Below are 26,620 nucleotides of genomic sequence, written 5' to 3' on the forward strand. Positions count from 1 at the left end.
GTGGAAGGAAAACGCAGAGGTGAAAGATTTCAGGTGCAGCTTTTGGCATGAACTGCCGTTCCTTCGAAGCAGCAGTTAATTTCATGAGTAAACGAGCTGGGAGCAGAACTCGTTCGCTCGGTGAACACCGGCCAGGCGGCAGAATCTGCAGCAGCGCTCCCGTGCGGGAGGGGCAGGTGGAGGCGGGGCCTTTCTTGGAGACTTCTGATAGGGGATCCTTCCCTCAGCACCCCAGGGAAACGTCTTGAGCGCTCTGTAGCCGCGGACTGACTGCGCGGGCCAGTGGCATGCTTGTCGAGGCAGGCACTTTCAGAAAATTGCTTTTGACATGTATTCCCTTGTTTAGGTCTTGGCCATCCCCCGCACTCTATGTGCTCAGTGACCTTTGACGTGAACTTGCTAACAAAGGTCACGCCAAATCAAAATGGCATTCCAGAAGATTCTTTTCAGCAGCAGGTACTCCCCGACCTAGATTAAGTTTTCTCAAATGTCAAAACCCTGAAAAAGATACTGAAATTGACCAGAATCTCTTGGGCAAAAAATACATATATTGTTTTGTGACCAAAGGAATCAAATCGGGAAATAAAAACAAAGGAAAACATAGGAGAGAGTACAAAATCAAAGAGAAACATTCACTTTTGTAAAAATGTTTAAATTTTTTTTGCCCTTACAAAAATAAATACATATTATTATACATAGCAGTGTTGGATTAAAACTAAGCCATGTGCAATGGAGATTTTGCCATAACTTGGCAGAGAGAGACAGAGAGACAGTGTGTGTTTTAGTAAGGGTGAGGAAAGTATTAACAAGATGATGGTTTTATGAGTTAGTTTTTCACTCTCTACAAAGTGAAAAAGAACTGAATTGGAACCTTTATTGATAAACAAAGGTTTTTCACAGATTACAATCTCTTAAAGGGAGTCATATTAGAATAAGCTTAGAAAATGTTCACTATTTTAAATGCACAGCAACTTATTTTGAGCTTTAAAAATTGCTTTCACATTTTTACTGTTACATTTCATGTTATTTGAATGGCAGAGAATTACTTAGCATAGCTAAAAATAAGTTTGTATATACATACGCAGGAAAGAAAGGGGAACAATCAAGAATGGAAAACATTAAAATTCTCACAGAAAGTAGGAACACCAAAGGCGCGATTATTCTCTGGGGAGTATCTCATGGTGGTCTGGAGCTGGGGCCTAGACAGACCTGGGTGTAAATCATTGATCTACCATTTACGAGCTGTGTGATTCTGGGCAGGTAACCCCACCTCTCTGAGCCTCAGTTTTCCCCATCTATTAAATGGGCATAATAGCAGTAACTATGTCACCGCTTGTGTAAGGTGAAGGGAGAGGATGTTAGCTATTATTTTGATGGCAGCCAGGTGGTATTTTTAGGTATTTACCTTTTCCTCCTCTTGTTCTCCCCACCCCTGCCTCTTCCTGGGCTCCTTTGTTCCAGTGAAATGAGGCAGGGGAGAGCAGAAGGGGCCTACAAGTCCATCTGGCCTTTGTTTTTCAAAAAACAAAAGAGAATTTAGAGAGAGCACAGAGTAGCTAAAAAGGAGAGTGAGGAGGATTTGTGGGCAGAGGTGAAATACAGCTACGTGCTGCAGAGCAATGTTTTGGCCAACCATGGACGGCGTATACGACAGTGGTTCCATAAGATTCTAACACCGTATTCCTCCTGGACCTTTGCTATGCTTAGATACACACATACTCACCATTGCACACAGTACTCAGTACAGTCAATGCTGTGCAGGTTTGGCGCCTAGGAACAATGAGCTACACCATGTAGCCTAGGTGTATATAGTAGGATATACCATTGAGGTTTGTGTATGAGGTTTGCACAATGACACCTAATGACACATTTCTCAGAACATATCCCCAGCGTTAAGTGATGCATGACTGTAACTTCTTTTTTTTTTTTTTTTTTTTTTGAGGCAGAGTCTTGCTCTGTTGCCCAGGCTAGAGTGCAGTGGTGCCATCTCAGCTCACTGCAACCTCCACCTCCCGGGTTCAAGTGATTCTCCTGCCTCAGCCTCCCAAGTAGCTGGGACTACAGTCATGCACCACCAAGCCTGGCTAATTTTTGTTTGTTTTGGATTTTGAGTAGAGACAGGGTTTCACTATATTGGCCAGGCTGATTTTGAACTCCTGACCTCAAGTGATCCACCTTTCTCGGCCTCCCAAAGTGCTGGGATTACAGGTGTGAGCCACCACGCCCAGTCATGACTGCATCTTTGAAAAATGGGGAGGAGAATGTGTCCTCTTATCCCCCACAACACACACACACACACACACACACACACACACACACACACACACACACACACATACATGCTCAGGCTGGCAGCAGGAGAGAGAGAACTGTTCTCTGGGTGCTCCTGGAACCCAGGGGGACTGGTCCTGAGGCTTGGCGGGCAGGCAAGCCCTGGGAATCCTTGCAAGCATTCTTATCCTCAAGCATGGGAGTGACCCCATATTTCCAAATGAGGTTCTGGGAAGGGCATGGAGGGAACATAGGAATGTAGAAGGTCAGGGCTGAGCCAGCACCCACCTGGACCCTCGCTCACTGCTCTCCCATCCTCGTCTCTCGGCTGCACTGCTGGGAGGTTACCTCTCAGGGGGACTTTGGGTCCAACCATCCAGTGAGTTGGGTCTCACAGGTGAAATCTCCAAGCTCCTGAGATGCTTTTGGAACGAGGGAGGGATGATAGGAAGGCACAAACCGGACACGGGGCACTCATGGAGCTGAGACTGACTAATAACTGGGCGGCCAAGTGAATTATGTTATATCCCAAGATTTAATCCCATGAAGCCAAGACCAGTGACTGTGTAGAAGAATATTTAACGGAGAATATCTGCAATGTGGGAAAAGCACCTTGTAAACAGTGTGTAGACTTCACTCCCCTAAAATAGATACATACGGAAAAACTTGCACCTGAATGCTTGCAGAGGTGTTATTCACAATAACACAATAAAAAGAAGCAAGGCAAGTGTTCATCGACTGGTAAGATGCACAAACCAATGTGGTCTATCCATAGCCTGGAATATCCTTCAGCCATAAAAAGACATAGAGTGCTCGCCACACTACAGCATGGGTGAACCTTGACCATGTGAGACCGAGTGAAAGAAGCCAGGCAAGACTCCATGCATCAGATACTCCATTTATGTGAAATGCTCAGAACAGGTGAACCCACAGAGACAGGGAGTGGATTCATGGTTGCCTGGGGCTGGGCAGAGAGAAGAAACATGGCGTGACTGCTAATGAAGATGGGGTTTCATTTGGGGGCCAAAAAATCTTCTAAAATCAGACTGTGATGATGGCCATCCAAGTCTGTGAATATACTAAATAGCATTGAATTGTTCACTTCAAATACATTAATTTTCTGTATGCAAATTGCACCTCAGGAAAGCTAAGATAGAGAGGTAAATGTGTATGTCGTATATATCTGTTTACATATATGCATATTTCTATTTAGACTTAGGTATAACTATATGCATTGAAAAAGGAATGGAATCATTTTCACCAAAATGTTCATCCTGGTTGTTTCTCATTGGTAAGATTATGGGTGATTTTTTTTTAACCTTCTTTTTGCTTTTCTGTATTTTCTGGGTTTTTTTTAAGATATGTTAAGTGAAAACATAATGCAATAAAAGTTGCCTACAGTTATTGAGAGCCTGTTGAGTGCCAAACATTGTAATACGTCATTTGCTGCTTCAACAGCCACCCACGAGGTGGGTACCATCATCATCCCATTTTCTACGGGGGGAAGGTGAGACTTTGGGGGAAGAGGTGGCTCACCCAGAGCCACAGTCAACAGATGATGAAGCCAGGACAGGAACCTGCAATCTGGCTCCTGCTAATAGGCTAGGTCTGAACGCCACTTCTATCATGTGTGTGATTTGGGCCTTGTTGTTTTTGAGTAGAAACGAATGAAGACAACAGAGGCTCAGCTGGAAGAAATAGGATTGTCACTGTGATTGACAGCTGGGTGGGAGAAGGCTGGAGGCACAAGGCTGGGGCCTGGGGAGGCAGGCAGGCATGTGGGTCTGCTAATGAGGGTGGGGGCACAGGGAAAAGGCAGCTCCCGTCCTGGGGCATCAGGGGCTCCAGGGCCTGGGAGCCACAGTCAGAAGCCTGGACGGACCCAGGGGCAGCAGGGAGCAAGTGAAGGGTTTTGCCTGAGGACCAGACAGGATCCCATTTGTTTTTAGAACGATCACTCTGGCTCCTGGGTGTGGAGTGGAACAACCTGCACTTAGTTAGAGATGGGTGCACAGACATGGGTGACGGCCTCTTCTGCAAAGATCAGCCTCCTGCAAAAACTGTTTTAGTGCTGAGAACTTCAGGATACACCTGCTGAGAGGGGCATCAAGGACCTCAGCTCCTAACCATCCAGAGTGGAAGGCCATTTGACTTCATGGAAGCTTTTCAACCACAAAAGCCAGCTCCCACTCCCACAGCTGTTTCTGATTTGAGACTCAGCCGGGGGCCATCCCTCCTGGGAACAGATGTCAAGAAAGAGATCTCCTGAGTTCACCTGTGCATCCAAGGGAAATGGCTCTGAGATTTACAGAGGGACCCCTGGTCGGCCCTCATTACTTAGGAACCAGCGACCTAATCTCAAAGGGTTGGGGCCTTGTTCCCACTTCCTGAGAGCATGACATGCTTGCAACTCCAGCTTCTCCTCCATCAGGGAATTTTTCTTTTTCCCAAGCTCTCAGCCCACTGGGTGTCTAGAAGCCTAAGCTGGCCCAAACCATACAGAGTGTGGGGGGGAGAGAATGCAGCCCCAGATCTCCTCTGTACCAGGCAAATGCTCCCTGCTGTACCTCAAGTACTGGGTGAAAATATGTGGGGGCGAGGACCCATCATCAGAGTCCAACCCTCGTCAACCACCGCCACATCCACCATGTACTGAATCGGGCTCACATCAACCCACCATGTGGGCTCCATGATTAAAATCATTTTGGGAGCCGGGCGCTGGGGCTCACACCTGTAATCCCAGAACTTTGAGAGGTCGAGGTGGGCGGATCAGGAGTTCGAGACCAGCCTGACCAACATGGTGAAACCCCGTCTCTGCTAAAAATACAAAAAAATTAGCTGGGCGTGGTGGCACGCACCTGTAATCCCAGCTACTTGGGAGGCTGAGGCAGGAGAACTGCTTGAACCTGGGAGGCAGAGATTGCAGTGAGCTGAGATTGTGCCACTGCACTCCAGCCTGGGCAACAGAGCGAGACTCCATCTCAAAAAAAAAAAAAAGAAAAAGAAAAAATAAAATCATTTCAAAAATGAGGAGCTGAGGCACAGAGGGGTTAAGTAGGTCCCCCAAGGTGACAGAAGCAGTCAGCAATGGCCCCAGAATTCAAGGCCAGGCTGTCGGGGTCTTTCAGAGCCCATATGTGTCACCAGACTCAACATCTTCTCTCTTAGGTGCGCAAGTCAATGAATTGTTCACCCCTGGATTCCAGGCAGGCAGGAATTCTTGTTCATCAGCACGAGCAGATGCCACATCTTGAATTTTCCCTACACGTTAGGTAAGGATTTGGCTCTCGCCTGTTCTCTCCTCCCCCACCCACCTCTGCAGCTGACTTTAATGGCTTCTGACAGTTATTTGTATAATTTGAGTTTTGTGGCATCACAAAGATCTTTCTCCTGGGGAGGATTACATGAAACTGTTTTGACAGCTCTCACCAAAGGGGTAACACTTAATATATAACAGTTCATCAAACAAAACTGTGATCCAAGAATACCTTTTGCTGTTAGTCACGGTGATATCACCTTTAGGTCTAAGAAAAAAGAAGGGAAAAAAAAGACAGAAAACCTTCTTTATGCTGTGACATTTCTGAGAGAAAATCAAATCATTGAACTGATGTATTTTGTGAAGGTGAAAGACCTGTCTGTTCTGCACATGTGATTAGAAAGTTTTGGAAATGAATGAACACTATTTGTAAGATTAATTTAAGGAGTCCTGAGTTGACTCCAAGCCCTCTGAGCTTTTTCTTTATTCTCTCTTCTCTGGTTGAGGGGTTGTTAAGTCTCTAAATCAATCAGCTATCTCCTTTTGAAATCCTGTTTGAAAACACACATTCTCCCTGAGGCCAGCTACTCTCCTTTTTTTCCTCTCTCACTGCCTGGGTAATTTGTTTTTGACTCTGCAACCCTGTTTTTTCTTGTTGGGGAGCATTTTCACATAGAATTTGTGTTAAAAGGGTTTTTGAGAGATAAAGGTGGACCCAGACCTTTCTGGAAGAGGACTGGAGTGGGGGATAGTAGCCGGAGAGCCAGGTACCGGTGCCTTAATGCTAATAAGCAAATGCTGCTGTTTATTTTCTTTTCTATTTTTTTTTTTAAGATAGAGTCTCACTCTGTCAGCTCACTGCAACCTCTGCCTCCCACATTCAAGCGATTCCCCTGCCTCACCCTCCCAAGTAGCTGGGATTATAGGCGTGCACCACCATGCCCATCTAATTTTTTGTGTTTTTAGTAGAGATAGGGTTTTGGCATGTTGGCCAGGCTGGTCTCGAACTCCTGACCTCCGGTGATCCACCCACCTCAGCCTCGCAAATTGCCAGGATTACAGGTATGAGCCACCGCGCCCAGCCAAATGCTGCTATTTTTTAAATCTCCCCTGTACCACCAGCCCTAAATCTCAAGCAAACACACACAAAAAAAACAAAAACAAAAACAGAAAGAAAGAAAAGATTCTTAAAATAGAAGAGGCTTTATTCTCAAGGACTGGAAGTTCCTTCTGCAGATTTTTGTAAACTAGTCATAAGGGCAGTTAACTAATTACTAGAAGTCAAAGAGGCAAAGAAAAAAAAGCTTCCTGTTAGAAATCTTGGAATAACTGTCCTCAACCTCAGCTTGGCTCAGGGGCCCGCTGAGCATTCGCTCTTCTCTGGAGGATCTTCCTGGGCTCAGGCTTTAACGTTCTTTGGAAATCCCAGTTTTCCAAACCTTTCAAGGTACAGACGTTTGAACAAAGCTGAGAAAGGCCTACTAGTCATGGGGATGGGAAGGGGGAGATCCTGTTTAAAAGGCTTATCAGTGTCTTAAATCTAAGCAGGAGGTAAGGTGAGAAACGGGGGAATTCCCTGGATGGTTTTGCAATTGCTGTGAATCGCCATGGGCTTGCATGCAACAGAGATAGGGTTTTATATGGGCGAAAACTCTTAGGAATTTCTGATTTTGTTCTTGCAGCCTCCCTCCCCTCCTCGGTCATCAAGAGTCATAAAAACATTGCTCATTAAAGTGATAGATTTGGGGTTTTGTTTGTTTGGAGGTTTTTTAAAGGGAGCAACAGCACTTGAATAGTTTGATCATGTCATGGGGAAAATACCAAAAACAAGATCTGAAGATTTAATTGAGGTAAATATAAACCATGTTTTGTTCCTTTTCTTCAAACAGGGGCTTGCTGTGCCACCCAGGCTGGAGTGCAGCATTGCAGTCATGGCTCACTGCAGCCTCAACCTCCCGGGCTTAAGTAATTTTCCCACCTCAGCCTCCTGAGTAGCTGGGACTACAGGCGTGCACCACCATGCTTGGCTGATTTTTAATTTTTTTTTCTTTTTTTTTTTTTTGTAGAGATGGGGGTCTCACTATACTGCTCAGGCTGCCAGGATCTAAACTCTAAAGACACAACCTTTAGCTGCAAAACATATCCCCACTTTTTCTGAGCTTTCATCTGAGTCAATTAATAAACAAAATGGGCCAGGCGCGATGGCTCCCGCCTGTAATCCCAGCACTTTGGGAAGCTGAGGTGGCAGATCACGAGATCAGGAGATCGAGACCATCCTGGCCAACATGGTGAAACTCCATCTCTACTGAAATGCAAAAAATTAGCCGGGCGTGGTGGCGCAAGCCTGTAGTCCCAGCTACTCAGGAGACTGAGGCAGGGGAATCGCTTGAACCCAGGGGACGAAGGTTGCAGTGAGCCGAGATCGCGCCACTGCACTCCAGCCTGGCGACAGAGCAAGACCCCATCTCAAATAAATAAATAAATAAACAAATTTACATAATATCATGTCAGGAAGTGGTAGGTGCCCAGTGATAAAAATATAGCAGGATCTAGAGAGATGCGGGGCATGCTGTGCTGCTTTAGCTAAGCCAGTGAGGGAAGGCCTGCCTGAGACCGGAAAGAGAGGCTGGAAGGAAGTGAGGGAGGGAGGCTGGATTCTACCTGAAAGAGTTGCAGGAAGAGGTTTTCTAGATGTGATTAAAGCCCACAGTCAGCGGACTTCAAATAAAGGAGGTGGGCCTGGATGATCCAGGTGGGCCTGGTCCAATCAGTGGAAAGACCTTGGAGCAGGCAGAGGCTCCCTGCATAAGGAGAAATTCCTCCCGTGACAGCGACCTGGGCCCATATCTGTGAGTCACAGCTGTTCCTGACAGCCTGCCCCACAGACTCGGGACTTGCCTGGCCAGACCCCACAGTCATCTAAGCCAACTCCGTGCAATAAATCCCTTGATATCTGTCTCCTACTGATTCTGCCTCTCCAGCTGAACCCTGACTGATACACCAGCCATTAGATTCTCCCCCATGGGTTAATGGTCGTAACCCATCTCGACGTCACCTTCCTTCCTCCTTAGGATTCCTGGCAGCTCTGACCCAAGGCAAAGATCTCAGTTTCCCAGAGAGCCTGGGCATCCCAGCCCCAGGACGCACCTGCTCAGGCTGTGTGTGGTCTGCCTGAGTCCCCTGTGCTCTCCTTCCCTTCCCTGCTGGTACCTCACTGCCCTGGGGGCTCAGCCAAGACGCACCCCACCCTGACCTGGGGCGCTTCGTTTATCACCCAGCTGCCAGGGATGCAGCTCCTCCAGATTCCAGGAGCTTCTCTCTCCACATGTGTATCAGTCTGGAAGCCCTTTGAGGACGGCATTCTTTTTCGGTCCCAATTAGCATCACCTAACAGCTCATGCTTATCAATACCTTCTCAGTAAGGGACTGTGGACCTGAACTGGCCAGGTCAATGGATGAAGGAGAAGGAGCCTCCTTTTTAAGAAGCTGCCCAGGACCCGTGCTGGTTAATAATGCAGTTCCAGCCCTGTGGCCATCCTGATAAATTCTATTGCCCTGGGGCTGTCGCTTAGGGCTTTGGAGTCAGAGATGTGCTGGTTTGGAATCCAGGCCCCACCACTGCAGTGTCCCCATCTCCAGGACAAGCATAATCAACCCCATCTCATGGGGGTATTGTGAGGACTAAGAAAATAAATGATTTCACTAATGGACAAGTATTCTTGGTGTCAGCAGGTGTGAGCCTGCTCTGGGTACTGAGGGTGCCTCAGTGAACGAGCTGGTCCTGGTCCCTGCCCTCATGAAGCCTGGAGTCAGGGGAGGTCTTGCAGAGAAGACCGGTGCCCACCATGCTGTGTGGACAGGGCTCTGGTGGGAAGTGCTGTCATCAGCACCAGGGCTAACCACCCAACGGGAATGGTGCCAAGAGTGCACTCCTCTAGGGCCATGCTCGGCCTATCCTAAAGCCTTAAAGAGCTCTTGAGCTTCTGCTGACAGCAGGCACAGCAGGGCACCCTCCCTGCCTAACCTCCATCCATGCCTTTGACAAATCCTTACCCAGTGTCTATTCTGTAGATGTTCTAGAGCTGGGGAGGCAGCTGTGAACTGAACACACAGAAATCCCCCCTCTCTTAAGCTCTTGAATGTGCACCAAAAATCAAATAAAATAATGGCACAGGAGGTGTCCAAGGTCAGTGAATCCTGTAGAGGAACGCAAGGATGATGAGGGGCACAGGAAGTGCCAGGGTGGGGTTAGAGTTCCTTTTTTTGTTTTTGAGACAGAGTCTTGCTCTTGTCTCCCAGGCTGGAGTGCAATGGCATGATTTTGGTTCACTGCAACCTCCACCTCCCTGGTTCAAGTGATTCTCTTGCCTCAGCCTCCTGAGTAGCTGGGATTATAGGCACCTGCCACCACACCTGACTAATTTTTGTATTTTTAGTAGAGACGGGGTTTTGCCATGTTTTCCAGGCTGGTCTCGAACTCCTGACCTCATGATCTGCCCACCTCAGCCTCCCAAAGTGCTAGGATTACAGGCGTGAGTCACCATGCCCAGCCTAGAGTTCCTTTCTTTTAGAGGATGGTCAGGAAAGACCACTCGAAGGAGATAACATGGTTAAGGAAATGAGAAAGTGAGACATATTTATGTTGTGGGGAAAAGAATTCCAGGCAGAAGGAATAGCGCATGCAAAGACCCTGGGGCGGGAGGATGCCTGGCAGGTTGGAGGAACTGCGAGGGGGTCAGTGTGGCCAGAGCAGCAGAGCAAGGGCAGGAGGTCAGAACTGTAACTGGGATGGGGTTGTATAGAGTCCCGGGGCGGGGTGGGGAGGCGGGGGTTGGCCAGGACTGTGGCTTTTTCTCTGAGGGCAATAACAGCCCTGCAGGGCAGTGAGCACATGGCATTCTCAGGATCTGCTTCTAGCCCATTCCCTTGGCTTTGGGTCTCCTGAGCTATGAACCTTCACCATGGCTTCTACTCCTCCCCTCCTCCAAACCTCCCGTCCCTGTGTCTGGATGCAGGCACAGATCCTACACTGACTGTTAATCCTAAATAACCAGGAAGAAGAAAATCTCCCAAGCATCCCACGAAGCCCTGCTGATGATTTTAACGAGCTTCCAGTTACCGTTTCCTTATTAAAGGACAGTTCAAGGCCAAAGCAGTCTTTTGCTCTTGGGCTGGTGCCTAGAGAGAAACTTCCCTCCTGCCTGCCCGCAGCCCGCAGCCCAGGTGGCTCTGAAGATGGCGTTGTCGTTTTCATCTGTTTGCCTTGAAGCGGGCCTCGGTGATAACGTGACACACCTGCACAGTGCATGGCAGCACTTCCTTCAGCTCCACAAGAGCCTGCAGCCAAGCAGAGGTGTGCGTGGAAGGGAGGGCTCAGGACCCTCTGCCACCCCCAACCATGTGAAGAGAGCTGGGCGCAGCATGGGGAGAGAACAGGCTCAGAAGTGCTGAGATGACACATCTTTCCCCCGGAGCTCTGACACCAATCCCCTGCCAGGGGAGAACAGTGTGGCTTCCCTCCCGACAACAAAAGCAGCCAAATTTGTTTCTACCTGGCTGCCAGGGCTCTAAGAAATAGAAGAGCAAGAGGTCTCAGTGGACCTCAGGGGACAGAGAGGCCAGGCTGTGAGTTGTGGCTGGAGACGGGTTCCATGGCTTTGAGGGGAGATGGCATCTGAGGTGATTTTATTTTCCAAGGAGATCTCAGACTGTCCGTGCTGGAAACCCTGAAAGCCATTGCTATGGACTCCAAGAAATCCAGACAACAAAAACAGCCTTCTCACCTTATAGGTAGGGAAACTGAGGCTCAGGCTGGAAAAGGGTCTTATCCAATGGGGAGGTATAGGCAAGCAAGAGCTTCGACCTGGAACTTCTGGCTTCAGTATCAGGTTCAGACAGGCGACGGGACTGACTGGGTCAAAACCAGCTCCCAATTCTCCATGCCTTTGCTCTGGACTTCAGCAGCTCACCTAGCTCAGCCCACGGACCCTGGCCCTGCCTCTCCGGATTCTCAGATCCACGGCCGGAGTGGACGGGAGAGGAAGGAAGGAGAGAGGGATGGGGCTCCAGATTCCATCTCACAAAACAGGAATGGTCAGGGGCCCTATGGAAAAGTGGAAGAGCAAGAAATGAGTTTAATTCTATGTCTACGTTTACAAACGCTGCCCGCAGAGGTTCTGGAAGCAGTGACGTGAACATACGGGCAGGAGGGAGGAGCTTTGGAGTGGTTACGTACCTGAGCGAAATATCCATCCATCGCCAACTGCGCCTGTCGGACCTACGTAGTCGATACACAGCTATTTGAGTGCATTTTTTAGGGACAGGGTAGAAACCACAGGAAGAGCCAATCCTTGTGAGCTACCCTCCCTGGGTGGGTGTGGGGTAGGGAGGGTGGAAACGGGACTTTGCTTTCTGTTAGAAGTCCTCCTGCACCATATCTGATGTTTGTAAACCCCATGAGCATTCATTTCTTGAATGAATTTTTGGAAAAATAAATTTATTTATTTATTTTTGAGACAGGGTCTTACTTTGTCACCCAGCCTGGAGTGCAGTGATGCGATCACAGCTCACTGCAGCCTCAAACTCCTAGGCTCAAGCAATCTATCCTCCCACCTCAGCCTCCCAAGTAGCTGGTACTACAGGCATGTTCCACCAGGCCTCGCTAATTTTTTTTTTTTTTGGAGAGACAGAGTCTTGCTTTGTTGCTCAGGCTGGTCTCGAACTCCTGGCTTCAAGTGATCCTCCTGTCTTGACCTCCGAAAGTGCTGATATTACAGGCATGAGCCTACTTGCCCAGCCTGGAAAACAAATGCAAAGAACCCTTTGATTCATGAAGATGAGGGATTTCAACATGCAAGGAGGCGAGGTGTCATTCTGTTCTCTGCACCAGTAAACCCCAGACGGTGACATGTGTATGACCTGGCCAGGGTGCAGACTCTGCTCAGCAGGTCTGAGGGCACCTGGGCCTCTGCATTTCTAGCAAGCTCCCATGGTGCCGAGGCTGCTGCTCCGGGGCTGCTGTTCACTTGCAAAGTGAGGGTCTCGGGTCAGCTGGGAGCCAGAAGTGTTGTTATTATGGGCACGGACTCGGGAATCAGACACATTTGGATTCCGTTCCTAGCTTCATCACTTAAGAGCTGTGTGACCTCAGGCACGTTGCTCAACCTCTCTGTGTCCTCATCTGCAGACAGTGGTGCATTTTCTGTCCTGTTCTGGTGAGGATTCAAGGAGATGATGTCTGTAAAATGCTTAGGCAGTGACTGGCGCAGACAGAATGTGCAATAAAAGTAGCCATATTATTATGGTCATTTTGTCATGAAAGTGAAATGGCTTTGAGAATTGCACAGAAGGTTTGTGGACAGTGTTTGTGCTCTGGAGTTGGGTGGTCATGGATTTGAATCCCACATAAAACAAAATGCTTTGGAGCGTCAGTTAGAGATGCCGACTGCATGATGTCCAATCATGCAGGGAATCGCATGAATAGGAGCCCGTGTTTGCCAACGACCTGCTCAGACCTGCTGTCTCTTCGCCACCCATGCGCATAGGAGTGCGTGTGCATGTGTGCATGTGTGTGTGTGCGTGTGTGTGTGTGTCGGGGGGGGAGGTTCCCCCTGAGGTTTAGATTGGCAGTTCCGGGGCCTTGGTTCAGAGGCAGGTTTGTTTGGTGTTACCGTCTTGGGTCGCTTCCCTTCAAAGGCAAACTCAACGTACACAACGGTAAACTTACCCACATCGTGTCTGTACATGAAATGGGACACTGCCTCCCTTCTCTCCTGGGTACACCAAACATAACTGAACCGGCGCTGCTTTCTGCTTGTGGATGGTCTGGTTTGTTCTCCCGAGTGAGTCACTTTGGTTGCGTTTCGTCTACACTCTTCTCTCGCAGCCAGGGGAAACCAAGCTCCAAGATCTGCGGCAATCAGGTTCCACACGAGGGGCTCCTCTGTCTCCCAGGTGTTCTACATCGGCTCATTCATTCCATTCATGTCGTCATCCAGCAACATATACGTCCCAGCCCTCTGGGCTTCCGGTCGCACAGAGGCAGCTGACTTGGGTCACTAGTTATTTCTTCCTCTTTTCACTATCATCTCACTGCCCTGGCCCGGTGTTTCTCAACTTGGGACAATTTGGTCCCTCAGGGAACATTTTGCGATGGCTGCAGACATCTTTGGTTGTTAGGACTGGGGATGGGAGTGTTCCTGGCCTCCAGTGAGTAGAGGCCAGGGATGCTGCTGGAGACCCTACACTGTGCAGGACAGCCCCACAAAAGAATTATTCAGGCCACCATGCCACAAATGCCAAGGTGAAGAAACCCTGGTCTAGGTAGCATCTTGCTCTTCAGACTGGCAATGTTGATGTTTCCTGGAACTTGTTAGAAATGCAGAATCTTGGGTCTTACCCAGATCTGCTGAATCGGAATCCACATTTTAACAAGACCCACAGGCGACAGACCAAGACAGGTGCAAACACAGATCTGGAATGTTCAGTGTCTGAATTGTAGTAGCCAAGGAGCTCCCATTTATTTCAAACCTACTATGTGTGGACTGCTAAATGTCCACCCCCTCACTGATGCTCACCAGACCTCATCTTCCAGGCCCGAGGAGTTGAAGCTCAGAGACTGCAAGCTACCTCCCCAAGGGCACCCAGCTGGTGAGCTGCAACGCCAGCATCCCGACCCACTCAGCCTACCCGAGGCTTAACCACCTGACCGCCTATTAGGGTCATCATGCCCTCGCTGATTCATTGAGGATCTCTGTGGGTGGGGACAGAACATAAATCGAATTTTAAATTTCCTGGGTGATTCCAGTAGGCAGCCACGGTTTTGAGCCACCACTGAAGCAGGGTCTCGCTCTGTCACCACGATGGAGTGCAGTGGTGCAATCACAGATCACTGAAGCCTCCAACTCTTTCGCTCAAGCGATCCTCCTGACTCAGTCTTTCGAGTTGCTGGGACTACAGGTGCACACCACCACCCCCCACTAATTTATTTTCGTTGTTTTAGAGATGAGGTATTACTATGTTGTCCAGTCTGATCTTGAACTTCTGGCCTCAAGGGATCCTTCCACCTCAGCCTCTCAAAGTGCTGGGATTGCAGGCCTGAGCCACCTCTCCTGGCCCACATGAGCATTTCTAAAACTTACCTGATCATAAGAATCCCCTGAGGCCCTTGTTAAAAATGCAGATTCCCAAGTTGTTCTCTTGATAGTTCTGAATGAATAGGTCTGGATCAAGGCCAGGGATTTGTATTTTTAGGAGGATTCCTCTGTTAAGTCTGATGTTAGGCTAGTTGGAGACACTTTCAACATGAGGTCTGTCTCTCCATGCTGTCTCAGCAGGGCAAAATTGCCCCCAGGAGGGCAAATATTGGTTGGGGAGGATGAGGGAGAGTGGATAAGAAAGTCTTACTCTTTTTATTGATAAAACACAGATAAACAGACAACACCTAAAGAGATATGCAATATATCCATGGCATTAAGATCTCATAAGAAAGAACAATTCAGGAGAAAACAAAGCCTAAAAATGATTATTAGAAGAAAAATCATGAAAACAAGTTATTATATATTTAACTAGATATGTGGCTGACCCTAGACCCAAGCCTGACACCTGCCTGTCTCTGCTACCAGGGGAGATGAGCAAGAGTTAGAGAGAGATTACCTAGGAGGTAGAAAGTGACCCAAATAGGAGAGAGACAATGCATGGTTCACAGTAAAATTCAATGTGGCTTGAGGTACTGTTATTGAATATCCTGTCTCTGGATAGACTGACCCTTTGTCGGTTTCTTCCAAACCTCCATCCCGTGTCTGAGGAGTTCTCTGCCTTAAAAGGCAAAGAGCTATTCCCTATAGGAGCTCAGCATGAGGCAAACTTATTTTACTAGACTCTCTTGCAGCTAGGACATGAACACATAACCTAGACTCAGCCAATCAGAAGCACCCATCCCAAATACACAGTGAAAGCTGCCAGTGCAAAGCTGCAGCTCCGGGCAGCACCAATGAAGCTGTGGGGAGGTGGCAGCTGCAATGGCTACAATAGATTCCAGAAGCAGAGTCCAGAAAACAGTCTGGGGCAAAGTGCAACATCTGTGCTCAGCAGGTGCAGCAGCGCACCGTGCCATCACCTGACCAGTTCCACAACAGGAGGAAGGGCATTGTCCCTGGCTGCATGAACCTGGCTCTGCAGTCTCTAGATAATTTCAGGAGCTGCCTGATGCCATAAAAATAAATTGCATTTCTGTTCCTTGCAACTAGCAAATCTCACCAGTATGGGATTCCCTCAAAGATCCCAAGGGTTTATCAGCCTTGGCACTATTGCCATCTGGGGCCAGAAGGCACTTGGTTGTGGGGGTCCTATAATACATCAGATGTTCACAGAGCACCCTTGATCCACTAGATGACAGTAGCACCTGCCAAGCACATGCACTGTGACAATGAAAATTTCTCCAGGTATTGCCAAATGCTGCTGGATTGCCTGGTTAAGAACAACTGGTCTGGGACCCGTTGTCACCAGAGTGGGGTGGTGTGCAATTTGGGAAACACCACCCTGGGTGTCACACGAAATGATAGGCTCTCCCAACAGTTGCTAGGTGACAATTTTATATTTGTATCCATGTCGTCTATTTGTGTAACTGAAAATCTGAAACTATGTGTCAAAACTGCTTTATAGTATAGTGATTACTTTTGAAGAGTAGAATTGGAGGGTGAGAGTTTTTTATTTATGTTACATGTTCCTGTCCCATTTATATGTGTTACAGTGAATGTATATTAATTGTGGTGAAAAGTATTTAAAAGACAGGCTGGAGAACTAGATGGAGGCAGCTGAATCCATTTTCCACACTGCAAACAAGGTGATTTTTCTTTTTTTTAAATTATTATTTTTTTCAATAGTTTTTGGGGTACAGGTGGCTTTTGGTTGTGTGATAGGTTCCAGAGTGATTTTTCTACTTTTTTTTTTGAGGCAGGGTCTTGCTGTATTGTCCAGGTTGGAGTACACTGGCACAATCTTGGCTCACTGCAACGTCCACCTCCTGGGCTCAAGTGACCCTCCCACCCTCAGCCTCCCAAGTAGCTGAGACTACAGACATATGCTGCCACCCCACTTGGCTGATTTTTGTGTTTTTTGTAGAGAGCGGGTCTCACTATGTTACCCAGGATGGTCTCAAACTCCTGGGCTCAAGCGATCCTCTTGCCTTGGCCTCTTAAATTGCTGGGATCACAGTTGTGAGCCACCGCGCCCGGCCAGAGAGTGATTTTTCTAAATGCCAATCTGATCTTCTTGCTGCTTAATCTCCTTCCAAGACTTCCCGTGGCTTTCAGGATAAAGGCTAAACTCTGTGGCATCACTGACAAGGCCCTTTGGGACCCTCACAGAGCCCTCCTCTTTCTTCAGCTTCATGCCCCACTTCTTGGTCTCCCACTTTTTCTCTCCTGCCTGCGGAGGCCCCAAGCAGCTGCCACCCTGAGACTAGCTCAGCTCCTCAGTCTGTGCTCCCTCTGGCCTGCACCCCGAGTTTTCCTTGTTCTCTGAGGTTGTAGCAGCTGCAATATCACCTCCCAGGAAGCCTCCTGATCCATACTCCCAGGCTTCTAAAGGGATACAATGGCCACTTCCACCTTCATGTTCATCATGACCTGAGTAACTCATCTTAAGCTGAAGAACTCATCATTTTTGTCTCTCTACAAAAAACACAAAAGTTAGCCAAGTGGGGTGGCAGCATATGTCTGTAGTCTCAGCTACTTAGGAGGCTGAGGGTGGGAGGATCACTTGAGCCCAGGAGGTGGACATTGCACTGAGCCAAGATTGTGCCAGTGTACTCCAACCTGGACAATAGAGCAAGACCCTGTCTCAAAAAAAAAAGTCGAAAAATCACTCTGGAACCTATCACATAACCAAAAGCCACCTGTACCCCAAAAACTATTGAAAAAAACTTAGATCTCAATCCCCCCCAACATGGGACTGCCTTTGAATATCTATTTTAACTCCCACAAGCCAATTGGCGTGGACAGACTTGTGTTCGAATCTCACCTTTGAACCTTATTGGCTGTGTGACCTTGGGCAAGTCACTCAACCTCTCTGAGCCTCCATTTCCTCATCAAAATTGGAGGTAATTGTAGCCTAACTTATAGAATAGTGGGGATCAAAATGATGAAAATAATGAATATAAAGCTCTCAGCCTAGGGCCTGGCATAAAGAAAGCTTTTATCCAATGTTGTTTATTACTATTGCTATACATTTGCAATGGTGCCTAGAACGTAAATGCTCAAGAAATAATAGTAATAACGATAGTAATTCTTTATTTTATTGAACGGTTCTTGCCAAACACTGTGTTAAGTGCTTAGTCCACATCCTCCTGCTTACTCCTTGCAACGACACTATAATCAGGATACGTTTATTCTCTTTCATAAATAAAGACGCCCTGGGAGGTGAAGCAACTTGCCCAAGCCACACAGGTAGAGGCGGGACAGCAATCGGTTACAGGCCTCTCGGTCCCGAGTCCCTGATTGTCACAGCACGCTGTACTCTCCTGCAGTAGGAGTTCTTCGTCATGGGGATGTGGGAATTTTTCTTATTCTGTGTCCCTAATCTAGTTCAGACCCCTCCTCACTGGATCAAGGTACCCCGGGCTAATGGACCTCTGAGAGGAAAGGACACTTTCCCCAGCGGAGACCAAGCTGAGACTCGGGAAACTAGAAATTGTCCCCAGCCAGGGAGCCAGCAATAGGGTTGTTTCTCCCTGAGTCTTGGCCCGGGGCTGTCGCAGCCTTGCTGAGCTGTTACGGAGCCCCAGACTTCCCATACGCGGCAACTTGACTCCTAAGGCTTTGCAACGGCTGGGGTGATTGGGAGCCTGCTCCTCTGGCTTCACCCAGATCCTGGAGGCCAGACAGGCCTCAGGAGCCTTCCTCACACCCAGTCCCAGAGCAACCAGGCAAGGTTAGCCTCCCGGGGCGGTGGGTGGCGGGAGGCACGCTGCTGGGCTGCAGTGAGGACAGATCCCGCCACCAGGTGGCACAGGGGAGGTGCTCTGACTTTTTTGTTGTTTTTCTTTTCTACCTTGATGAAAGCGCTGCCATTTGCTGAAGCCCAGCGGCAGGGAACATGTGGGCTCACGGTGAGGATCTCAGGACCTGCGGAGATGGTATTATGTACTATTTGAAGCTATTTTTTGTGTTTCTAAAATGTACCATTTTCCCCCCTCTGCCGAGCTGGTGGCAACCCCATAGCCCCACATGTCCAGTGCCTGGTTTGCATAGATGCTCAAAACAATGTCTAATCACTGAATAAATGAACCAACTCGTGAACGTGTCCAAAGGGCTGTCTCTTCCTTTCCGGAACCACCCACCCTTGGGTGCTGCCGCACCTCCAACAGGCCAAACCCTGGGGGCGGATTAAGGAGCAGATGCTTGCTCCACAGCTGGCCCATGTCCAGGTGTTGCAGAGGGGCCCAGACTGACAGCGGCGCCTGTGAAGGCTGGAGGAGTTGGCAGTGAAAGGGCAGGCCGGGGAGCAGGCGTCTTGACTGTAGCTCTGCCTCTCCCAGGAGGCCACAGCCATGGGTGCTGAGTTACCCCAGAATGGCTGTCTGAGAATTTAGAGGAGCCCCTCTGCTGTGACTACCTCCCACTCCCTTGAGGAGGCCAGAGCCAGTTCCCATAGCATTGATTTATCTTCCTATAGCTTCAGAAAGGAGAACGCTGTCAACGTCCCCAGTCAGCCACCCAGCTGTTCTTTGACCTTCGACACTTCCTCCTGTCTGAGATGCTTTCTGGGGTCTCCAGCTAGCTGATCACCTCCTTTCTCTGAGACCTCCCCACTAACCAGAAGAGGGGTCCCCCAAGCACCCTGTTTCTGCCTGTGGCTGAGAATCACTGCGCATTTACTACATTACAGGTGCTGGTATTGTCTGTCTCCTCCCCTAGAATGTGAGCTTTGCAAGGTGAGGACGTTTGTTTTTTTCACTGTTGTAGTCCTAGCACCTAGAACTGTTCCTGCACATATTAATCGTTTAGTAAATATTTTTTAAAGACAGAATGAATGCCTCCTTATGCATAATCTGATTAAACCTTCCCAGTGACTCTATGAGGTAGGTGCAAGCATTTTCCTCACTTTGCAGATGGGGAAACTGAGGCCCAGGGTCACACAGCTGGAAAAAGGTAAAGCTGGGATTTGAACTCAGGCCTGTTGGACTTCACCTTCTTTATTCTTCCCAGCATGCCTCACTCCCTCTCCCCAGCATGCCTCACTCCCTCTCCCCAGCATGCCTCACTCCCTCTCCCCAGCATGCCTCACTCCCTCTCCCCAGCATGCCTCACTCCCTCTCCCCAGCATGCCTCACTCCCTCTCCCCAGCAGCAACTCCCGCCATTCTAGGAGGTGGCAGTTGGAGATTTTGCAATGAGAAGTCCAAGGACTTTTTCTGTCCTTGCAGGGCAGTTTAAAAGACAAGAGACCAGACTAGCCAAACCTCTTCTTTCAGCAAAAGCTCCTTCCAGCTTTCAAAGGCTTCCCAAGAGACTCCCTCAGGGCCCCGGGTGGAGGGATTCTGTTGGCCAGGGAACCTTGGGTGGGTGGAAGACAGCTGGGAAGTCTGTGGAGTAGTCACACTACACTAGAGCAGCTTAGAAGAGGGTCTTCCTCCCCGAGTCTGGGCATCCCTTGCTGCTGATGTTTGCCCAGCATCCATGACGTGGCTGCTCTTCCTTACTTGGACACAGACCAAGAGCGAGGGCACCAGGCTTCTGGCTCCACAGGAAGTGGAGAGGGCAGAAGACCGCCTGTCACTTTAGGGAGGCTGGCTGCCAGGGAGGTCAGAGAGGGGCAGGGGCACATGTTGGTTCTGGGGTCACGGACCAGGGTGAGGTTCCAAGAACCGCATTGATTGCTATTTTCTAAATAACTTGTTTTGTTCCATGAGTATTATATGTTGAGAGCAGAACGTGGGATGGGGCTCTGGAGTCAGCAGTCCTCAGTTCAAGTCCTGGCTCTGCTACTGACAAGAGAGGTGGCCTAGGGCAAGTTAGCTTCTCTGAGTCCCAATTTCCTACCCTGTCAATAGGCCTGACAATGGTCTGTCTCGTGGGGTTATGAAGAGGAGTGAGACAAGCCACGTGCGGTGCCTGGTGCACAGTGAACTGGAAACGGCTCACCACCAGCACGTGGCGGAGGAGGAGTCCTGCAATCTCCTCCCTGACAAACTTCTGAAGTGGTAGCTGCTGGGAGACAGTGTTCCATGGGTTTCTAGAATGTCAGTACATCTTGTGAGCAGAGACACTGACAGCATTTGTTCCAGACTACCTTTCCAAGGATGGTTGTAAGCAAATAGTCTTGGAAAATAGAGATAACAGCGGGAAAGTTTGTTTGCTTACCAGTAATGTCTCCCTCTAGGGCAAAGGGTGGGCAGGATTTATGCCCGGCCCATAGGCACAAATGAGGTTTTGCTGCATGGGGTGGAAGTAAAGAATGCGGGCCAGGCGCGGTGGCTCTTGCCTGTAATCCCAGCACTTTGAGAGGCCAAGGCAGGTGGATCACCTGAGGTCAGGAGTTTGAGGCCATCCTGGCCAACATGGTGAAACCCTGTCTCTACTAAAAATACAAAAATTAGCAAGGCGTGGTGGTATGTGCCTATAATCCCAGCTACTGGGGAGGCTGAGGCAGGAGAATCACTTGAACCCAGGGGGTGGAGGATGCAGTGAGCTGAGATCGCACCATTGTACTCCAGCCTGTGCCACAAGAGCAAAACTCCATCTCAAAACAAAGCAAAACAAAACACAACAAAAGAATGTAGTTGGGCAGAAAAGACATAGGTCAGAAATCGGGCGCGGTGGCTCCCATTTGTAATCCCAGCACTTTGGGAGGCCAAGGCGAGCAGATCACAAGGTCAGGAGTTTGAGACCAGCCTGGCCAACATGGCGAAACCCTGTCTCTACTAAAAATACAAAAATTAGCTGGGCATGGTGGCAGGCACCTATAATCCCAGATAGTCGGGAGGGTGAGGCAGGAGAATCGCTTGAACCCAGGAGGCAGAGGTTGCGGTGAGCCGAGGTCGTGCCATTGCACTCCAGCCTAGGCAACCAGAGCAAAACTCCGTCTCAAAACAAACAAACAAATAAAAAAACAAAGAGGTCTTCTCTTCCAGCCTGAACATCCAGCTCTGAAACCCAGAGTGGTAGCATGGTGGGAAGGAAGCAGGAGGAAGCAGGATCTCAGATGTGTGGCTTCTCTAGTTCACCTACCATGAATTTGAACAGGATTCACCTTGCAGCCGGGGCAGCAGTGACCTGTAATTAAATATTATTTATTCTTAACTCCACCTCTGCTGTTTAATTTGTCACCTATGTGATTAGGCCACAGAAGCACCCAGTGATACCGCTCCATCAGACTCACTCGTAAATATCTGTTTTACAGCCACGCTCATATCCAGTTACACCGGACAGTAAACGCAGCTGCTCAGGCCCGGTGCCTCTCTTCATGCCTTGATGTGAAGCTGGCCCCTCAATTCTCAAACCAATTTTATGAAATACTTTACTACCCATTTCTCCTCGGCCAGCTCTCCAGCTGGAAGCAACAGCCTCTGGGCTGGTATAACAAGCGATGTTCACAAAAGCTAATGTGGTTGTATTTACAATGAGCTGGGCCAACAATAATTCTTCAGCAGCTGGGAGTCCCTGGAGAGAGTACTCCCCTTGATTTGCTTTTCCTAGTTGGACTTTCCCTCTGAAGGGCAGGAACTGTCTCCCTCACAGCAAGGCTGCCCGCACCAGGCCTTGCCCAAGGAGCCCCTCACTTTATGTTGCTGGAATTCTCTTAGGACAAGTGAGCTACTAGGAGGTCCTTCTTCACCTTCAGCCCCTGGATGATCCACATACATGAGCTTGGTGTATTATCAACATTAATAAAAATAGACACCAATTATAGAGCAACTAACAGAGGAATTCAGCTGAATGAACACGACACCTAAGATGGAGGAGCTCCCTGGGGGCAAAGCAGCACTTGTGATGGGTGCCATTATTAGTCCCCACCCTTCAGGTAAGGAAGTTAGGGCATTGGGGTTCTTGAACCCGCCTGGCAGCCCCATGGGGACAGGAACTACATTTCTTCCCTATGGCCACCTGCTCTCTCTTTGGCCCCTTTCTGCACATAACAGCTCATCTGTTATCCAGCATCTACCATGGAGCACCTCCTTCTCTGAATTGCAATCTTGCCAAACACTACCTACTTTTACTGCCCAGCTCGCCTCCTCCAGGGAGCCCTCTTTGAGTCTCCAGCCCATAGCAATCCCTCCCTCCTCTGGGAATCTTGCTGCATTAAGGTCAGCCATCTGAAGGGACTTGGTAGGAGGGATTACAACCTAATATCACTAGTATTAATACCAGCCCTCCAGGAGCTTCTGATCAAGCTCCTGGGCCCCACCCTGAACTGCCCAGCGGGGCTGAGCTGTTTGTGTAACGGAGGTGGGTGATTGGGGGTGACAGGGAGCCATGGCAAAATGCAGGGCAACTGACAGCCTTGTCAGGGGTTTCCCACTCTCGACAATAGCCAGATCTTCCAATTTTCCAAATAAGCCAGAAATTTAGATTTTTTTAATTAAAAAATATGAAAGTTTCAAATTTTTAGGTGTTGGCCATTAATTCAATTTTGTATAAGTCTTTTGCAAAGATGGTGAACACACTCCGAAGCTAGATTTGGCTGTGGGGCACTAGATTCTAACCTCCACTCTCGGTGGTGAGGGAAGGCTATGGCTCGTCCATTTCTGTAACTTCTCGAAACCACTCACGCACAGTAGCTTCTTGATGACTGCAGGCGGAGTAGCAGGTTTCTTGGAACTGAGATACCCTGGCCCACCAAGTGGAGAGTCAGTTTCAGAAGCTCAGTGATTACAGGAGTGTTTGCCTCCCAAGTAGCTTCCATAGTCTATAGAGGGTCCCAAGGAGCATGTCCTGACATGCACGTGGGTGGCAGGAAGAGAACAGAGACACTGAAAAGACTGAACACACTGGTTCTCGATCAGAAGTCATGTTGTCCCCCAGTGGACACTTGGCAATGTCGACATTTTTAGTTGTCACATCTGGGGAACGGGTGCCACTGGCATCTTGTGGGTAGAGGCCAGGGATGCTTTTAAACATCCTACAATGCATAGAACAGCCCCTACCACACACACACACACACACACACACACACACATACACACACATATACACACACACACACACACACAATTACCCTAGCCTCAAATGTCAATAGTGTAGAGACCTAGAAGCCCTGGAACAGGGAGGTTGGAGGCCCAGACAGACCGAGCCTCAGTCGTGGCTCTGCTCAGGTTTCCTGTGTGACCTTGAACTTCTTATTAATAAGCCTCACTAACTCTCATTTTTCTGTAGACTGAAGTTAGTGGAAGTAGCATTCTTCCCAGGGTGGGTATGAGGTTTCAGTGAGATGATGTGAGTCAAATGCTTAGCTCATACGTGACACATAGTTACATCCTCACCATGTCCCAGCCGCTGTTGCTATCCACCTACCTGTCTGTCTGCCTGAGCTATGCAAAAAGAAGGGGTTTTGCAAACTTTTGCTTGCAGGCTTAGAATTCAACATTAGCAGGACCCTGACACAGCAAACTTCCAAGCTATGAAATGAATCAGCGTTCAGGTTAACCGATGGAAATCACTTTTCTTTTTATGAGTGTGCCTCTCGATGCCTTGCACTTTATTTAACAATAACCCCATCAAACCTAAGATGTCGTGCCTTCCCAGCCCTCAAAGTGAAGATGAAAAGAGCCATCAGAATGAACAAAAAGCAAGTGCATGTCTTTCCCTCCTGTCCTTCTCATCAACCTCGCTTTGATGTGAGTCTTTTTTTTTTTTTATCTTTGAGATGGAGTCTTGCTCTGTCGCCCAGGCTAGAGTACAGTGGCGTGATCTCAGCTCACTACAACCTCCACCTCCCGAGATCGAGCTGTTCTCCAGTCTCAGCCACCCAAGTAGCTGTGATTACAGGTGCCCACCACCACGTCAGGATAATTTTTGTATTTTTAGTTAGAGACGAGGTTTCATCATGTTGGCCAGGCTGGTCTCAAACTCCTGACCTCAGATGATCCACCCTGCATCAGCCTCCCAAAGTGCTGGGATTATAGGTGTAAGCCACTGTGCCCAGCCTGATGTGAGTCTATAATTAATTATTTAATGGGAAAAAAGCCAGGTTAGGTTCTGGGCTCCAGTGAACACAACTAGGGCTAGAGAGAGGCCTTGAAATAGGAAAGTGGGGGGCCAGAGAGGCGAGAAATATCACCAATGTGGAAACTTACCTGGAGAGTATTTGTCTTTCAAATGATCTGATCCTGTTCCCCGGGTCCATTATGATGTGGAGGAGAGGATTTTTCAATTAGAGAAATTAGCGCCTTCCCTTCGTGACTGGCTTCAGATCCAGACCCAGAAGGAAGAAAGTGTTCTTGAATTCCATGAAGTAAAAGAGACAGGTTCCGTGATGTAAGCCGAGGAGGGTAGAGACTTAGCAAGACATCAGGTCAGATACCTTTTTGCGGGAAAGGGGTCCCAGCCAAGACTAAATTAGAATCCACTCTCTGTTGAGGTCAATGCCTCGGTTGATCCGCAGAGGGACAGTGTGGGAAGCAGTGCTCTGAGCGTGGGCCCTTGGGCAGAGGGGACAGGAAGGCATCTGTCCCCCTGGGGGACCCCTGCGATGGAGGTCACTCCATCTAGAAAGAGGGGCTGCAGCTGAAGCCAAGGGAAACGCTCTCTCCAGGGATCCCGAGGTTCTGGAAAAAGCTTCATCGCTTTGTGGCCGGGCAACTGAGTGTGGTCTGGCCTTTAGGAGAAGGCGGACGCAGCACAGCCTGGGTGGTACGTTGGTGTCTGGGTGACCTCAGGAAGCTGGGACATAGTGCCCAGGGCAGCGAAGCAAGGTCTTCACAGGGCCACAGGACAGGAAATCAGGAGAGTGGGAGAGCTGGAAGGGATCTCACTCTGCAGCCTCATTTTAGAAAAACAGAAACTCAAGCCCACAGGGGAAGCCTCTATGACAACTCACGCTGATGTCGGCAATGGCAGAAGCGGAGATAAGAGGAGGCGCGGTCTGAGCACTGCATGAGTCACAGCTCAATTGACTGTCACAGCAATAATAACACACTTATTCCCTCTGCTTCACGGGTGAGGAGACTGAGGCACAGAAAATTGAAACATCATGCCCAAAGCCAGAATTGGCCCCGTGAGCTGTGAGTTGAGCGTCCACGGGGTCTCCCTGCCTCAGTGTTACAGAAACGACTCACCAGAGAGAAATTCTGTTCTTCCTTTGGCTGTTAAATCTCAAGAAATGTGATCTTTCCTTTATTCTAGTCTTAAATTTTGTTTTATTTAGCAATGAATAAAACAAATTTGTTCCTTTTTTAAAAAACAGAATCAGATGCAGAAACCCAATATGAGAAATGGATAAAGATAGAGCAGCTTCTAATTTAAAAAAAAAATCAAAACAAAGATAAAATTTTTTTACTTACCAGATCGGCAAACATTGTGAAAGTTGATAATCTCCAGCGCTGGGGAGAGTGTGGGAAAACCAGCACTCCTGTGACTGTGGTGTTCATGGGAGTGCGTGTTGCTGCAAGATTTTTGGACAGCAATTGGGCAATGTCTGTGAAACATCAAGAGCCACATTCCCTCTGACCCAGCAATTCCTCTTCTAGGAATTTACCCTACGGATACTCGTGGTGGAATCACAAGAGGTATGTCCAGGGATGCTCATCATAGCATCATCTGTGATGGCAAAAATGCTGGAGACAACCTATTAAGTCCACACACAGGGGAGTGGTTAAAACGTGGAACTTTGTGCACTAGAAATCTCTGCAGATATTTGACAGAAGGAATCAGATGTAAATGTGCTGATACAAAAAGATAACCTTTTAGTTAGGAAAGTGTGCTAGTCTTAAGTACACAGCTTGAGTAATTTTTCCATGTGTCTACACCCGTGTAACCACCACCAAGATCCAGAGATGGAACATTCCTGTCACTTGAGAGGGCTCCCTGTGCCCTTTAGAATCAGTCACGCCCTCTCCACACACAAAGGAACCATTCTTCTGACTTTGGGGGCTGTT

General features: G+C 48.6%; 1 long non-coding RNA gene across 1 annotated transcript; it reads right to left on the minus strand.

The window, feature by feature from the left end:
* Window positions 1-17,796: 17,796 nt before the first annotated feature.
* On the minus strand, window positions 17,797-24,917 carry LOC131382177 (uncharacterized). The gene is made up of 4 exons (XR_009211427.1): window positions 24,821-24,917; window positions 21,756-21,800; window positions 18,578-18,651; window positions 17,797-18,047 (listed from the first exon to the last, which is right to left on the minus strand). It is a non-coding gene; the product is annotated as an uncharacterized LOC131382177 (long non-coding RNA).
* Between the last annotated feature and the right edge of the window lie 1,703 nt (window positions 24,918-26,620).

This window comes from Hylobates moloch, unplaced genomic scaffold, assembly GCF_009828535.3.
Source record: "Hylobates moloch isolate HMO894 unplaced genomic scaffold, HMol_V3 SCAFFOLD_21, whole genome shotgun sequence".
Lineage (NCBI taxonomy): Eukaryota > Metazoa > Chordata > Mammalia > Primates > Hylobatidae > Hylobates > Hylobates moloch.